Source organism: Akebia trifoliata, chromosome 7, assembly GCF_017979445.1.
Source record: "Akebia trifoliata isolate Shusen 1 chromosome 7, ASM1797944v1, whole genome shotgun sequence".
Taxonomy (NCBI): Eukaryota; Viridiplantae; Streptophyta; class Magnoliopsida; order Ranunculales; family Lardizabalaceae; genus Akebia; species Akebia trifoliata.
Window position 1 is genome coordinate 18,934,028 of NC_141381.1, and position 16,580 is coordinate 18,950,607.

Below are 16,580 nucleotides of genomic sequence, written 5' to 3' on the forward strand. Positions count from 1 at the left end.
ATTCATACAGAGTTCATTCATTAAAATAACATAGTTCACTTAAACAAAACTCTCTAGTCAGGTCAACCGTTTATCTTTATAATCCAACACCATCCATATTTCACGATACTCTTTCGATTTGACAAATGTGTTGAATGCAATATTATAAAGATGACTCTCCTTCTCCAAATTAGTCATTTATTTCAATATCTTGATACAATCGAAAATAGACAGGCCATTGTCAATTTATTTTCCAAATACAGTAATGAAGGACTGTATAATACTTTAAAACTCATAAAGATCATTATTTTTTCAATGCTTACTAGTTGAAAAACAACGAACAAGTTCTTGAAGATCTTGACTTGCATTTTAGCTATTTGGAACAGTGGGTATGGTGATTTCCTCTTCCTCGTTAAATGCATCCAAATATGGTGCATTATCATCATCCAAATTTGTGGATGCAGCAAAATCCATAAGCAATCCTTTTCGATGTGGACCCCATCCACTGATTTCCTTTACCAAGGTCCACTCAAACAAAATAACCAACTTATTTACATCATTCAATGAATTCGTACAGAATTATTTCACAATAGAGTACTCATGTGACATAAAATATATTTAGCATAATTAGAATATTTCATCTACATTTTCAAAGAAAAATAGAAAAAAAAAATTTTGAAATTTTCTTTAATGAAATCGTCCCATTTATTATCCAGCCAATCGAAGGTATCTATCTTAGCATTGTATTCATGACCGGTGGTAATCGTTTCACCTAAACACCGTAGAGTTTTTTAGATAATCTCATTCATTCTTTAGTTGTTGTGGAGTCAAATCTTATTTTGTAATATTCTTTATCTCAATAATTATCTTTATCCGGCAATGAAATTTCAAGCTTCTTCCTGACCTCCCACCTTGATTGACTTCTTCAATACATAGGTTGATAAACAAATTGTTAAACTCCATTGTCCAATTTGCTCTTTTTTCTTTATGAGGCATATCTAATCAATAACCAACATTTCAAATGTTTGATTAAAAAATAAGAATATCTAATCAATGGAAATAAATGATAGATGTTCTAATATCACCCTAATAACTAATGCACAAATAATTAAAAAATACTACATATCTAATCATTATTTCTTAATGTATAAAAAATCAAGACCTGATTAAGAAAATATATAGTTAACAAAATGAAGATTCGTTATAAAAAACAGATTTCCAAAGAAGTAAATGGTGTATGTAATATAAAAGTATCATCCAATAACAAAATTCGGAATGTTTTCTTACTTATTCAATCACATTTCCAAAGTCTTAAGTACAACACAGTCATGAAGGATGTTGAGAAGTAACAAAAAAAGTAAAGCCCTACAAAATTATCTTGCATTTCTTGAAAAATGATCTTGTAATAACATTTCAATCCATAAAGCCATTGGATAGGCCATCCGACAGATCATTAGGCAGGCCATCCGATAGGTTATTAGGTAGGCCATCCGATAGGCTATTGGCACAAATCAGGAAAACAAAAATCACATAAATCACACAAATCAAGAAAATAAATGTAGACCAATTTGCTCTTTTATCTTTAGGAGGCATATCTAATCAATAACCAATATTTCAAAGAAAATATTAAAAAAATGAATATCTAATCAATGGAAAAAAGTGATGGATGTTCTAATACCACACTAGTAACTAAGACGCAAATAATTAAAAAACACTACAAAACACAAAAATGATGGAATTGAAGGTATGTGGTGTTTTCGAGATGGAGGAATTTACATATCCAAATTAAGAAAATAAAATAATAATGGAGACCACTCAACTATATTTCAAAATAAAATTACAAACAAAAAAAAAAAATTAAAAAACCCCCATCAAGGTTTGATAAAATCACACTCCAATTGAATATTAAAACAAACTCTTCAAACACTATCAAGGTTTAATAATGACTATCATCTCAATATTACAAAGCAGTATAAAACTTGTTCAAACAAATATTGAGCTTCTAATTGCACACCAACTTTTTTACTAAAAAAATAGTGAGCTTCTATTGGCATTAGAACTTCTATTACTTCTCAACCATGTACGTATTTTCTTTGTTTTTTTATTGGAGTGTAATAAGTAAAATTTCAAGGGCCAACAACAACTTTTTTACTATCACACCCCAGTTTCTTAGGTTGTTTATCACACCCCAATTGAAGATTAAAAGCCACTCTTCAAACATTATGAAGGTTTGGTTCACACCCATTCAAACAATTTCAATAATTGTTTATAATTGTGATTAGGCTCAGATAAAATAATAAACCCAATACAGACTTTTATAATTATGGTAAGGCTCATACAATTTCTATAATAGCAGATCTATTATTATTAAACCCAATTTAAATGATTGTTTATCACACCCTAATTAAAGATTAAAACACACTCTTCAAATATTATCAAGGTTTGATACAGACTATCATCTCAATATTACAAAGCAATAAAAAACTTGTACAAATAATTTAAATAGTCGTTTGGAATTATGATTAGGCCCATATAAAATCCTACAAAAAAAAAAAAAAAAAGATTACAGTAAAATGAAGTCAATTTAGGATAGAAGTAGGATATTCAACTATGTTGTTCTCATCTTTGCTCAAGAGGGTGTGTGTTTCTAAAGGCAATTTGGACTGAGACATCATATAGTTTGCCCAAGAAAGTTGATGATGCTTTACAATGTTCATGGATTTAGAAAAAAAAAAAAAAACATTTCAATACCTAATGGAACAATCAGACAGCATTCCAACCGTATTTGGATCATTCAAAGCACCCTGAAAAATTTATGATCAAGGTATACGATAAAATGTTCAACCAAAATGGTTAAAGGGATTACAATAAAATGGTTAAAGCTTTTGAGTTGTAGAGACATTAGTGGTTAAAGAGATTACAATAAAATGGTTAAAGCATTTGAGTTGCAGAGACCTAGATTTATGACAGTTATTCAGTGATGAGTTGTTATTATTTTCCTCGTTCGGCGATGAACCTCATTCAACGATGAGTTGCTCTTCGTTTTGTTGAGATTGGGGATTTAGGTTAGGTAGGACAATAGATGTAAATCTTAAAAATATAAAATGGCATAGTTGTCCACCCATACATTTATCGATGATAAACGTAAATAGTTATCAATGTTAAGTTAGAAATTCTCACTTAAAATTTCGACCCATTTTTCAACAATTTTCACTGATTTTTTGTTATAAATAAAGGCGCTAATTTTGTAACATTGTTGAAACTGAATGATTTTCAGCGTTAAGTGCTAAAATAATTGTTAAACAAACGACCCCTAAGTTAGTCAGAAAAATGTTTTTCTTTTGGAAAAACTCATACTCATGTGTTGGAGAAAGAAAACAAAGATTTGGGGTCAAGGGTATTTTAATAAAAAAAAACGTATGGTTGCTGTAGCAAAAAAGACTTGTTTGTTGTAATTAGTTGAAAACGACTTGATTTACTAAAGAATCCAATTTTGTGAAATTGTTTGCTAAAATTCCCAAATTCCAATTGATACATTCAGTGTTTATTAACTCTGAATGAGTCATCCTTGCCCTTGTATAACGACCATAATTCTGTCACTTAGGGTTAGGTGTAAGATCGCCCCGAAGTCACCCGAGAGCACCCTTGTAATACTATGTAAGACTTAATATGAAGTCATGTCAGTCTCGTGCCAAGGCATATCTGTTAGCTTAGTGGTATTTTTGTAATAAAGGGAGTATCATCGGCCTCCACTTTTAATGTTTTCTTTTGGAAACTTAGGAAAGGAATATTAGCATCCTTGTAGGAAGGGTGTCTAGTACTTCCCAATCCCCGGCCTACACCCACGTTGACTGAAGCTCTTGAGCCAAGCTACGTGGAAGTTCCGCGTGTAATAGGATCATCTATTGTTTTGTAACGCACCTTATGCTTTTGTAATGCATTACCCCGTGTAATTAATATTATATTAACAAAGTTACCTCCGAACTTTGCCTTGTATTGCCACGTTTACTTGTTTGCTAACTACGTTTGTGGTGTACGATCATTTTTACAGGCTTGCTTGTGGATTAACACCCCTTGCGCCGCATGACCTCACTTCGAAGAATACGACTTTGATAGTTGGTATCAGAGCTACAGTTGTTAGAGCACAGTTGGTATTTCAACCACGTTGATTCAGGTTTCTGTTGGTTTTACCTCCAAGCTCTTCCCCCAGTTTCCATTTAGTTCACGTAAACAATGGCAAGAGGAGAGAAAAATACCGCGAACCAACCTGCTCCAAACACACCATCATCACGTACAAACAAGGAATGTATTGAGGTATTAAAAGATAAGATGACCATGTTATCTGGTCTCATTGATGGTATTACACAATTAGATGGTCACTAAAACACGTTGGAAGAAGAATCTGTGACCTTCAAAGCTAGAGTAAGAGACCTTGAGGAAGATACCCGAGGAACCCTAGCCAACTTACAAAAATATATTACGGAACTCACTACGAAGGTAGGTCGCCTGGTCAGAGTCGTCAGTAGTAAATGGCCTACCAGTAATGATGCTTCTCCCTCGCGGTTGCGAGTCCCCTAGCCACGCACTTTCGATGGTTTTTGCGATGCAAAAGAGCTCAAAAATTTCCTATTCGATATGGATCAGTACTTCCTTGCAGCTTGTCTGGATTCAGAAAAGGTAAAAGTAAATGTATCTTGCAAGTGATGCCAAACTATGGTGGCGAACTAAATACACCGAGATGGAAAGTGACCAATGTTCCATCGATACATGGGAGGACCTCAAAAAGGAGTTGAAGCACCAGTTTCTACCAGAGAATGTGTAGCTCATTGCCCACAGAAAGTTGAGGCAACTCCACCAAACAGGTACAATTCACGATTACGTCAAGTAGTTTTCTGCTTTGATGCTTGATATCCGTGACATGTCAGAAAAAGACAAGTTGTTCTCACACCAAAAAGGACTCAAGCCTTGGATTCAGACGAGTTCCAAATGCAACGTGTGCAAGATCTCGTATCTGCAATTGCAGCAGCCGAGTGGTTGACTGATTATACTCCCGTGGGAGGGAGCCAACAAGATGTATACCCTTAGTCGAAGGTGTACTCGCAGCAACATGGACACACCAAGAAGTCTTCAAATGGTAAAAATGGAGGCCATAGACATAGTTCTAGTTAGGGATCTTCATGGAATTCCTCCCCTTCACAGAGTAGAAGTACCTCGCTAGTTAAGCGTCGTCACAAGTATATATGTGTTTTGTGTGGTAGGCCGCATAAGACATTTAAATGCCCACAACGAGCCAAACTGACTACACTATTAGCCTCCTAGAGTGACCCTAGTCACGAGAGTACGAGTGGGCAAGATGATGAAAATTTTCCTTACATGGGAACCTTGCATCTATTGAATGCAATGAAGCAAACATCTGAGACTCAGAATAGCCATCAACGGAAGGGTCTTATGTATGTTGATATTGAAGTTGGTGGCAAGACCACCCAGACAATGGTTGATACAGGAGCTACGCACAGCTTTATTACCCCTGTAGAGGTGAAGCGTCTCAATATCCGGCTAGATAAGGGTTCAAGCCGCATGAAAGCTGTAAACTCCCAAGCCACTCCTATCCAACATTCGACCAAGTCAGTGTCCGTCAAGATAGGTACATGGAAGGGTAAGCTTGATTTACTCGCAATTCCGCTCGATGAGTTCAGAGTTGTCATTGAGATGAATTTCTTACGACAAAACAGTGTTGTACCGATGCCATTCGCCAACACATTGGGCATGTTAGGTGAATGTCCAAGATTCATTCCCGTCTCTACAGGTAAAGAAGATGAAAAGTTGATTTCAGCCTTTCAGTTAAAGAAAGGGTTGAAGAAAGGTGAGCAATCGTACATTGCTACCTTGAGAGTTGAACCTGAAGAACAGGACCATAGTTCAACTCCTACACAAGTTTTAGCAGAAGTTGATGACGTGATAGCGAATGAGCTTCCGAAGACACTACAGTCACGTAGGTCGATAGATCATCAGAATGAATTGCTACATGGTACCACGCCTCTTACAAAAGAGTTTTTCAGGATGAATCTTCTAAGACTAACTGAGTTGAGCAAGCAACAAAAGAAGTACGGATTTTTGCGACGTTGTATAGATTATCGAGCATCGAAGAAGAACACCATCAAGAACAAGTATCCTATCCAACCGGTTACCGACTTGTTTGATAAACTTGGGACAGCCAAGTACTCTTCAAAGTTGGGTATGATATCAAGTTACTGTCTAGTTCCAGTTGCAGATGAAGCCCCTTAGTTACTTCGTCAGAGTGTCAACAAGAATTGGGATGTACCCAAAAACATTGTCAGCAATAGAGATTCAAGAGTCACAGGGAAGTTATGGGACGAACCGTGCAGATTACTTTGATTTCAGCTTGACTTTCCAACCAGTGGACATCGTCAACGGGGAGATTCACTTCCATGTTGAAGTATTTTAGGCATCTTTCCAATATCGAATATGAGAATTGGACGAATTTGTTCAATTCCAACCTTCAGAAGAACTCTTCTTTCAATAAGAGTTCGCTTGAAATTATCACAAACCAATAGTGTTTAACTGCTCACACTATTGTTTCAGGCTACAGGAGACATGGTCTAAGGATGTACAGGTTTGCTAAACTCTGGTTACCATATAGGGTACGCAGCATTTACTCTATCATCTATGCAAGAAGTCTCAAGCCGTACTATGCAGATCCAGGAGATCCCACGCACATTATTCCAACACTTACATCTTCTCATTCAGCTATTCTGCCAGAGCGTGTTGTCGACAAAGTTCTCGAAGACGTCAATTCAGCAGCAGTTCAATCCAGCAACAACAGCAATAGCACATGGAGTACTTCGTCATATAGAAGAACATGCTAGAATGTGGAGCTACATAGGAGAGTGCAGAGAACCTACAACCTTTCAAAAAGGAGATTGAAGAGTTTGCCAAGTCAATGCGATGAGGACGTCTGCAGAATAGGTGGGGGAGTTTGTGACGACCATAACTTCTATCACCTAGAGTTAGGTGTAAACTCGCCCCAGAGTCACCCGAGAGCACCCTTGTAATACTATGTAAGGCTTAATATGAAGCCATGTTAGTCTTGTGCGAGGGCATATCTGTTAGCTTAGTGGCATTTTTGTAATAAAAAGAGTATGACCAACCTCCACTTTTTATGTTTCCTTCTAGAAACCTAGGAAATGAACATTAACATCCTTGTAGGAAAGGTGTCTAATGCTTCCCAATCCCCGGCCTACACCCACGTTGACTGAAGCCCTCGAGCCAAGCTGCGTGAAAGTCCCGCATGTCATAGGATCATCTATTGCTTTGTAACGCACCTTATGTTTTTGTAACGCGTTACCCCGTGTAATCAATATTATATCAACAAAGTTGCCTCCGTGCTTTGCCTCATGTTACTTCGTTTACTTGTTTGCTAGTTACGTTTGTGGTGTACGATCATTTTTACAGGCTTGTTTGTGGATTAGTACCCCTGGCGCCGCACGACCTCCCTTCGAAGGAATACAACCGTGACACCTTGGCAAGCTGTTCAATAGTTGAATCACAGGGGATACATTTTTTTTTTTTCTGAAAATTAGGAGGGGGTTAGTTACCCCCAACCAAAAAACCCTAAAGGGTTACAATCTGACATAGGAATGCTCTATTACATCCTTTCTTACCATTTTTTTTTTTAGCTTAAAAGGAAAATTAGTAGGAGACAAGTAGACTATAGAAACTTGATTTAGCTAAGGTGGAGAGGAAATCTACTGCCTTGTTAGTTTTCTTGTAGCATAATTCAATATCTATCTCTGTGTACTACTTCATAATGTTTTGGACTTTTTAAACTTCTCTAATCACAATCCAAGCGGTTACAACAATGTTGTTGATGCACCCAACAACTACCTTGGAATCAGATTTAACTTTGAAGTGCAAAAAGTTGTTGGCTAGGGCCAAAGATAAGCCTTGGGAGATAGCTTGAAGTTCATGATGGACGATAGTTTTCCCAATTCTGCAAGCAGCCACACTAGCTAACGCTTAGCCTTGGGGATCTCTAATGATGGCCCCCTCCCCCCCTAATATACCTTGTAGGAAAGAAACTTTGTTGCTTCAAGCAAGTTTTTAGGATTGGCAAACCATTGAACCGAACCAAACCAATCCGAACTAAGGTCGGTTTGATTTGTTTCAGTTCTACGGCAAATCGGTTCAGTTATGATTCTCATTTAATGGAAACGACCTATGTTGGTTCGGTTCTGATTTGGCCCAAACCGAACCAAGTTGTACCTGTCCTGAACTCAATCTGATTTGATTCGGTCATTTTTCTTGGGCCCAAGCCTGAGACCGAACCCAGGATAACTCTGCCCCGACTTAATCTAAGGTCGGATTCAACCTGGCGTGTTCAAGCTTGGCCTCTTCATGTTGCAGCCATATTATTGATAAAGCAAAAAATGGATGATTTAACATACACCATCACGTTTTACTGAATAGTTGAGATGACCCCTAATGTTTTCAAACTGATGACATGTTTGATTTGATCTAGTTCTTCTCTTATAGACTAGTGAAAATGACCTAAATGCCCCCCATCTTCAACATCTAGCAAAAAGTCTCTATAATTTTTCTTCCAAAAATCTGTGAAGTTCTTAACTTCAATGGTAAATTATTTTAATCTATTCAATCTCATGCTCATTAATCCATCATTTTCAACCTCACTTTAGCTCCATTCTAGAAAAAGCAAGGATTTTCTACCCAAAATTCCATTAGTGGAAGGTGGTCAAATTTTTTGAATCCAAAAAATTTAAATGACAACAATAATTTCACTTCTATAGTTCTTACCTATTACCATTCTTTGAGAAATAGAATCGCTCGTCATCACTGTTGGTCAATTATCTAGAATAGCAGAATGGAAGGGGCGGTGAAAATAAATGCCGACGAAGAATGGAAGTGGTTTTGGCTTTGATGGGAAAGAAAATTCTATTTGGTGGGTGGGGAAGAAAGCTATGCTTAAAGCTTTAAAATTCGCAGCTTTAAGGGGAGTAGATCTCGCGCATATTTGTTCGGATTCCATAAAATGCATTTTAGGAAAGGTAGAAGTTTTTTGGAAGTATGAAGTCGAATTTCCTTGGCAAATTTACAATGAATAAAAATTTGACTTACTAACTCTCTACTCTCTTTACAAACATAACCAAAATTTACTAATGTGAATCCCCAAGCCATGATCTGATCCATGTTAGGATTTTGTTAAAGATGTCGCCCCCTAGAAAAAAGATACCTTTGACAGATCAGATGCTAAAGAAAAGACTCAACAATTAATAGAAGAGCATAAGTGTAGATGTTGCAAACACCCCAATTTGATCGAACAAGTCCGAGAACTCGTTTGAATCCATACATCGAGGATCAAATCAAAAGAATTTCGCTAAAAAAAAAATTGGGACCCATTTGGACCAATCAAAGATGATCAATTTTGATCATTAAAATTAAATTTTGCTTGGCCATATGTCCTAACATAGCTTTGCTTGGCCATACAGATCATGTGCCCAAGCCATTTTTTGTACTGGCCTTACTTTTGTGATATGCAGGCTTAAAATTGCATTGGCCTTACCTTAAGTATGTCTAGGCATATTTCCTTTTAGTCGTACCTGAGGTATATTCAATTCAATTAGGCAGTTAGAGAGCCAATGTGTACACGATATTCTCCACAGGAAATGACTTTCTAAACCCCTCTCTTAATGATTATTCTTCAAGAAAATCCTCCCTAATTTTCTTTCTACCCATGCTTTAAATTTTCAAATCTCCCCCACCAAGGATCTTTTGGTAATCATTTTATTCTTCTAAACTTGACCAAAACTCTTGCTTAGTCCACACCCAAGAATAATTACCTCCTTTAACATTGGTTTGTTGAGATGCATTAAGGTTAAAATCATTTTCTACTCTTCTAATCTTTTTCAAATATCAAAAGGATTCCATGGCATTCAAGATAAAATAACCACTTTCCAAATTTTATGACTATTTTATCTAACCTCAAGAAGTCTCTAGAATTTGTGTCAAAGACCTTTATATCCCTAGTTTGTTAGGGAGCTGGCCTCAGGAAGTTACCAAAATGGACAAAAAACCTTCATCAGATTTATATGTCATTTGGCCTAGATTTCTCACAATTGATCCAAATCATAAGGTCTAGGACTATTTTACCCCTCACTAAGAATTCTTTAGAACTTTGGATGCAAAGACTATATTATCCCTTGATCATCAAGATTGGTGTGACTCTACAAGAGGTTAAAGACCATCAAAGCTAAGGTAAGAATGTGGAATTGACATTTTTCATAAAGGTTTTTCCTAGAATATTTGCAGAATCAAGATTTTAAGACAAGTTTTACCTCCAAGGATTTCCCAAAGTCCTATAAATAGGAGACCCTTTTAAGGCAAAAGAAGATGAAGAATTAGAGTTTCAAAATTCTGTTAAAATCTTTTCTCAAAGCTCTTAAGCCTTCCCAAAACTCTGCCCAAATAATCTCAAGAAGAAAAACCCAAGAAAGAGAAAGAGAAAGAAGAAAAAGAAAAATAAGGTGGGAGAAGTTTTACCACAATCTCCCTCTTTAATCTCCCATTCTCACCTCCCCATTCTTTACTTTAGTTGTTTAATTTCAAACTTTCATTTATATTTATTTAATAATGCAGATCTCAAGTCTTTAATCTAGAGGCTTGGGGATAGAAAATAATCCCTCTACGAGGTGATCTCTCCCAATAAGTCATCAATAAGCTCTTTGAGAGCATTGGAATAAGTTGTCTTTAATTTCTTTACTTATATAATTTAAATTCAGAGTGTAGATGCTTTATTTTATTTGTTTTTCTTGTATTCTAGTTTTTCTAGAATAATGGTTTTTTTTCTTTATTTGATGGCAGTAGAGCTAAAAAGTAAATCCTATTTTCTTGTTAAGTCTATCTCATATATACACATCCCCCCCCACACACACACTATATTTTACTATACAAAAGATTTAAGAGACAAAGGTGACGATCTCTTTAGATCCTCACTTAACTCTTTAAACCAAAAAAATATAGTCCCAAAATAATACAAATCATACATGAAGGTCTTTAGTCTTTCCAATAGTGGTATTCAACCTATGGACACCTTCAAAAGATTAAATTAATAAAAAGTTACTCCCAAATGAGTACATAATATTATTTTGAAGTTTTGAGACTCAAAATGGTGGAAATTCAAGTGGATTCCCACCAAAGTCCTTAACTAAAAAAAATTCTGATAAGCTCCTACTTCTAATAAGGGTTTGTTCATCATCTTAATTTACTTATTTTTCAAAACAAAACCATATTTTTTTTTTCCTCTAATTCTCTCTACAACTCTTTCTATCTTTAAAAATCAAAAAAATAAGTTTTAATGTTTCTTTTATGGTCATATTGGTAGCTATCTTTTGATGGGACGGACAAGGAGCCTAACATTTTCCTTGTCCCTCAACCAAACTTTCTTACTTAAAAGTCTAGGCAGACCTTTATCTATCTTTTTGGATATGAGAATCACTACAACCAAGGAAAATTAATTTTGAAAACAATTTTATATTGCCCATTCACACCTTAATTGAATGGTGGCAACTCCAAAACCCAAGTAAATGAGCTCAAACCTCTCCAAAGGTTTCGAAGCCCAATATCTACAAATGTGAATCTTCATTACTCATTATAATCTAAATGGTTGTTGGAAATATAGTGGAAATGTAGGGATGATTTGTAACCAAAATAATTTAAGAATTGGCAAGCCACATTACCTGCCATAGAGAATGTATGCACAGAAGCAGAAGTGGGAATAACCTTGAGCGACATTGACTCGACAATACACTGTAAATATCTCTTTTGCCCTTATTTTACTATCTCATTGGCATTTCTAAGCACGTAAGAAAATGAGCAGTAGCTGGAATGAAAAACATTTTTTTAAAATAGATAGAACTTTCCTTATGCAGATTTTTTCCCTTTTTTTTTTGATAGGTAGACAAATTTATTAATCAAAGAAAGGAACCGGTTGAGATAACCAGCCACTATACAAGAAACAAGATTAGAAGAAAACCAAAATACAAGACTACTTCTAGCATAAAGCTTCCCATCTAAACATAAATTCATCAAAAAATGCCCTTTTAAAATCTGAATCCAGTTAACGCCAAACATACATAAAGCCCAGCACTTCCAAAATAAAATCTTGAACCTCCAAATCGTGCCCATTGAACATCCTTCGATTTCTTTCTTTCCATGTAACCCAGCACACGGAAAAAGGGATGAGGGACCAAGTCACCAAAGGTATTTTTTCCTACCCAAGAACACGTTAAGATCCCAAGCTTGGAAAAGTGCCCAGACTGAATTTGATAGTACCATCAAACGGTTAAAGAGACTTAAGAAATGGAACCAAAGTTTCCAAACGAACAGGCAATGGATCAATAAGTGGTCAATTGATTCCCCATTCCTTCTACACAAGAAGCAAAAATTCGGCCCAACAAATCCTCTCGCCATAAGATTATCAAAGGAAAGAATTTTGCCACAGACCACCAACCAAATATAGAAAGCCACTTTCAAGGGAATTTTGTGACCCCAGATGGGACCCACAAGGAAGGAAGATAAACCTTGTGGAGATATTGCTGATCGGCTGGCACCATCAACTTACTCAGATGCCTCCGCCACTGATGGCTCAACTACTGATAGGGAAGGGAATGCAATGAAAAAAGCAAAGCATCAAAAACAGATACTAGAGAAAGGGAAATTGATCACAACCAAGATTTTCATTTCTTGTTCCGGCGAACGAACATTGGGTCCTCTTTCCGAACAACACACACAAAGGGACCCCGCCAACAGTCAAGTAATCAGTGAACCTCTGGGAGATATTTAGAATTAGTTCCTTTCTTTTCTATATCACATCTATCCATTTTCTTTGGTTATTCACTAGAGTGATCAAGGTTCATGAAGGCCTATTTCCTAAAAACTTCCTTGAATTCCTTTCCCATGTCTGAACTTGAGGTAATATTAATTGGAAGTGAACTGATGCCAATGGTAGGTTTGCAGGAGAGTATTTATATTAATCTGTCCTAAATAACAGTCTCCCGAGCCCCTATACTGTCTCCAGAATCCAAGGCCCTACACTAAGTTGATATGGTTCGCTACCCAAGTAAAATTTTTGATTAGTTATAAACTTGTGGAAAACAAAAGAAGCATGTAAGATACCATATTTACCTTAAAATGGCATAACTCAAACTTCATGTCAGTCGATTATATCTTCATTGACTTATATAATTTTATTCCTCACAAAGCTATGATGCCATGTAGGCACACATGTTACTGCTCATTTTGAGAATTTCTTTGGTGAGGTGCATGTAATGCTTCTTTACCATTGGTTTTATCGCCTGAAACAACATAAACTATAGGATCAAAATCCGTAATTGAAATTAAGAATTAAAAGGACTTAGTGTGTACATATCTTTCTTACATACGCACTTGAACTTCTCCCTTAAGTTGAACAGATGCTTGTTCTTGGTGATTTTGTAGCAGTGCGGATAGTCAGACTGGTTGATATGGTTGGTCGGCGTAGCAGTCTCAATCACCAGCACCATGGCTTGTCCCTGAGCATGCTGGGTCTTATGAATCTCCTCCAGACACATGAATTGTAAAGATTTTCAAAGAAAAACGGCCCGACTAAGAACTGGAACAGAAAAACCACAGTAAAACAAAGCTACTCTGCCTTTTATAGTTTCAGGAAACTCGTGGCGAATGATGATGAAAATCACAAAGTCATTGGTGTGGCTGTATTTGAATGGGTAGGTTGAACAAATATGTAGATCAGTGACCACGTGGCGGCATATCTATATAATAAAACAAAACAGTGGGGCCAGGCCCACTTGTGGGGGATAAATGTTCCCTCAGCTACAGTGGGGCATTTCCTCTTCATCCCCTTCAACTTTTTTGTTCCCCCCTCCTTTTCAGTAATACCTCTCTTAACTTTACTATCTTTCCTCTTTTACCCATTTAACCTCAATGTGAACCCACTCCTTTGTCCCCTTTTCCAATAATGCCCTTCCAAATATATTGCTTTTAATCTTTCAACCCCTAATGAACTCTAGTATGTTTAAAAGTGGAAAAGCTTGAATCTTGTCATTATTTTAGAGTGGACAGACAAGATACTTAGGGAATCAGCTGCACCATTGTAAAACAAAGCAGGAAAAGAAAGAAATCAGTTGGTTGACAATCGAGTTTGTGGGTTTAAGTCCAGCTTAAAAAGGGGAGAAATCAGTTTATCCAACTTCAACGACCAATAAACTCGTACCATCTTCCATTTCCTCCATGACCATTTCCAACTGTTCCAATGTGTCAAAGATCTGCACCTTTAGCGGGTGTGACTTATCTTCCACTCCAAATGTGTGAAGTACGCAATCCACCTCAATTGCACTGCATCCGAGTGGTTTCCTGATTTGCTTCTCCCTCATTACTTTCCTCAGACTAGCGGCATCCTTCCACCTCCCAACATCCTCATACATCTTAGCCAGAAGTATGTAGCGCCCTGCATTGTTCGGGTCAAGCACAAACAACCTTTCTGCAATCTCTTCCGCGAGCTCTATATTATTATGTATTCTACAAGCACCAAGCAATGCTCCATAGACATCCTTCCCTGCCTTCACAGGCATCCTTTTAATGAACTCGACAGCCTGATCAAGATGCCCTGCTCGACCCAAAAGATCCACCATGCAAGCGTAATGCTCGTCACTCTTCTCAACTCCATAATCCTTCATCTTTGCTAAAATCTCCCAACCCTTGTCAACAAATCCTCCATGACTGCACGCAGACAAAGCGCATAAAAAGCTAATAGCATCTGGGCATATGCCACTCTCCACCATTCTTGAGAACATCTCAAGTGCCTCATTTGCATGGCTGTGCATCCCATAACCCCTAACCATTGCATTCCACACCACAATGTTTCTCTCGGGAAGTCTATGAAAGATATCGTGGGCAGTTTCCAAACGGCCACAATTTGCATACATTGCAATAAGGCTACTACCCAAAGTGACATCGATTTTCATCCCAGACTTTATAATATAACTATGGACCCATATTCCTTCTTGGATGGCCACTGCTTTTGCACAAGCAGGGAGAATGCCAACAAAGGTAGCATGGTCAGGCACGCAGACATTATCATCTCGCAACATTTGGTGGAAAAGTATAAGGGCTTGATTTGTACAATCATTCTGGGTATAGCCCGAGATCATAGAATTCCAACTCACAATGTCTTTTTGAATAATTTCATCAAATATCTTTCGAGCTTCCTCAGTTTCTCGGCACTTAGCATAAAAAGCAACAAGGGCATTCCCCACGAACAAATCCGACTCCAACCCAACCTTCACAATGTTGCCATGGATGACATGGCCTTTGATTCCGTCTCCCATTGCGGCGCAAGCCTTAAGCACAAAAGGATAAGTGTACCGGTTTGCATAGGTGCCACTTGACCATAATCGATCATAAATACTCACAGCTTCCCAAAAAGGACCCAAATTCGCGTAACCTCGAATGACTACATTCCAAAGAAGGACATCTCTTTCAAGCACACTATCAAACACTTTCCTAGCTTCTTCCATGCTTGACACATTGTGCTCATCGTACTTGCTTACAAGATTTGCAGCAAGGAATTGGTTCTGCCCAAAACCACTAGTAATGATCTGGGCATGGACTTCTTTAAGACATTTGGTGCCACCACATTTTTTCAAAAGGTGGGTGTACTCATAGGAGTCTCTATAAGGACCAACCCATCTCCTTGCCCCAGAGGAAAATCTAATTGAAATAAGCTGTGATCTCATTAACACCCAAAACCCTTCTAGAGGGCCTAAAACACGCATTTGAGTCTTCACGGATACCCAGATTGAAATTTGTACAAAAGATAGCTAGGCTTGTTGGTGTATGACCGTGAACACCATCGAAGCATAAGACCTTGAGATTCAACAGTGTTTTATAAGCTGTTTCAATGACTTTACAATGCAAGATTCTTGCTCAGAGGTAAAGAACTATTGAAGTCACTTATATATTTGATGGGAGTTCTTGATGATAAGAGTTGGAGTTGGAGCAAAGAACAGTAGAACACTAATGAGCATGGTTTTAAAAGTCATTTTGGCGTCACGTCTCATCCGTGAATGAGACCAAGTCGCCTTGGACAAGTTTTCCAATAAGTTTGAGACGTCTCCTACAACAATGGAAAAATGAACTTGGGTTTTAAATCTCGTCCGATACATTGATTGTCTGTTCGTTTCGTTGCTGGACGATACCGAGACGGGCTATACGTCTCGGTCTCCAACGAGTTTTGAAACCATGCCATTAAGCTTTGAAGAGATTCAAGCATTTTTCACGAGATGAATGTCTATTTGCACACACCAAAAATACTCTATGTACCATGGTTTTTAAACTCGGTATTTGGTCTCGTCTCGTTCACCTCTGATACCGAGTTGACTCGGACGATCCGTCTCGTCTCGTCGAGTCGTCTCGTTCAACATTAAAACAATGGTTTTTAACCATTTAAAAAATCTGAAAAAATCTGAAAAAATCAGGAAAATTTCAGAATTGATTCCTATTAAAAAAAA

The 16,580-nt window shown here is 37.2% G+C and overlaps 1 pseudogene across 2 annotated transcripts; it reads right to left on the reverse strand.

Moving 5' to 3' along the window:
- Positions 1-11,727: 11,727 nt before the first annotated feature.
- Positions 11,728-16,355, reverse strand: LOC147398319 (pentatricopeptide repeat-containing protein At2g13600 pseudogene; annotated as a pseudogene). Of its 2 annotated transcripts, none has more exons than XR_015179829.1 (2): positions 13,459-16,355; positions 11,728-13,367 (listed from the first exon to the last, which is right to left on the reverse strand). The product of XR_015179829.1 is annotated as a pentatricopeptide repeat-containing protein At2g13600 pseudogene, transcript variant X2 (transcript). The 2 variants fall into 2 exon arrangements; XR_015179828.1 differs by having other exon boundaries at positions 11,729-13,367; positions 13,451-16,355.
- Positions 16,356-16,580: the final 225 nt, after the last annotated feature.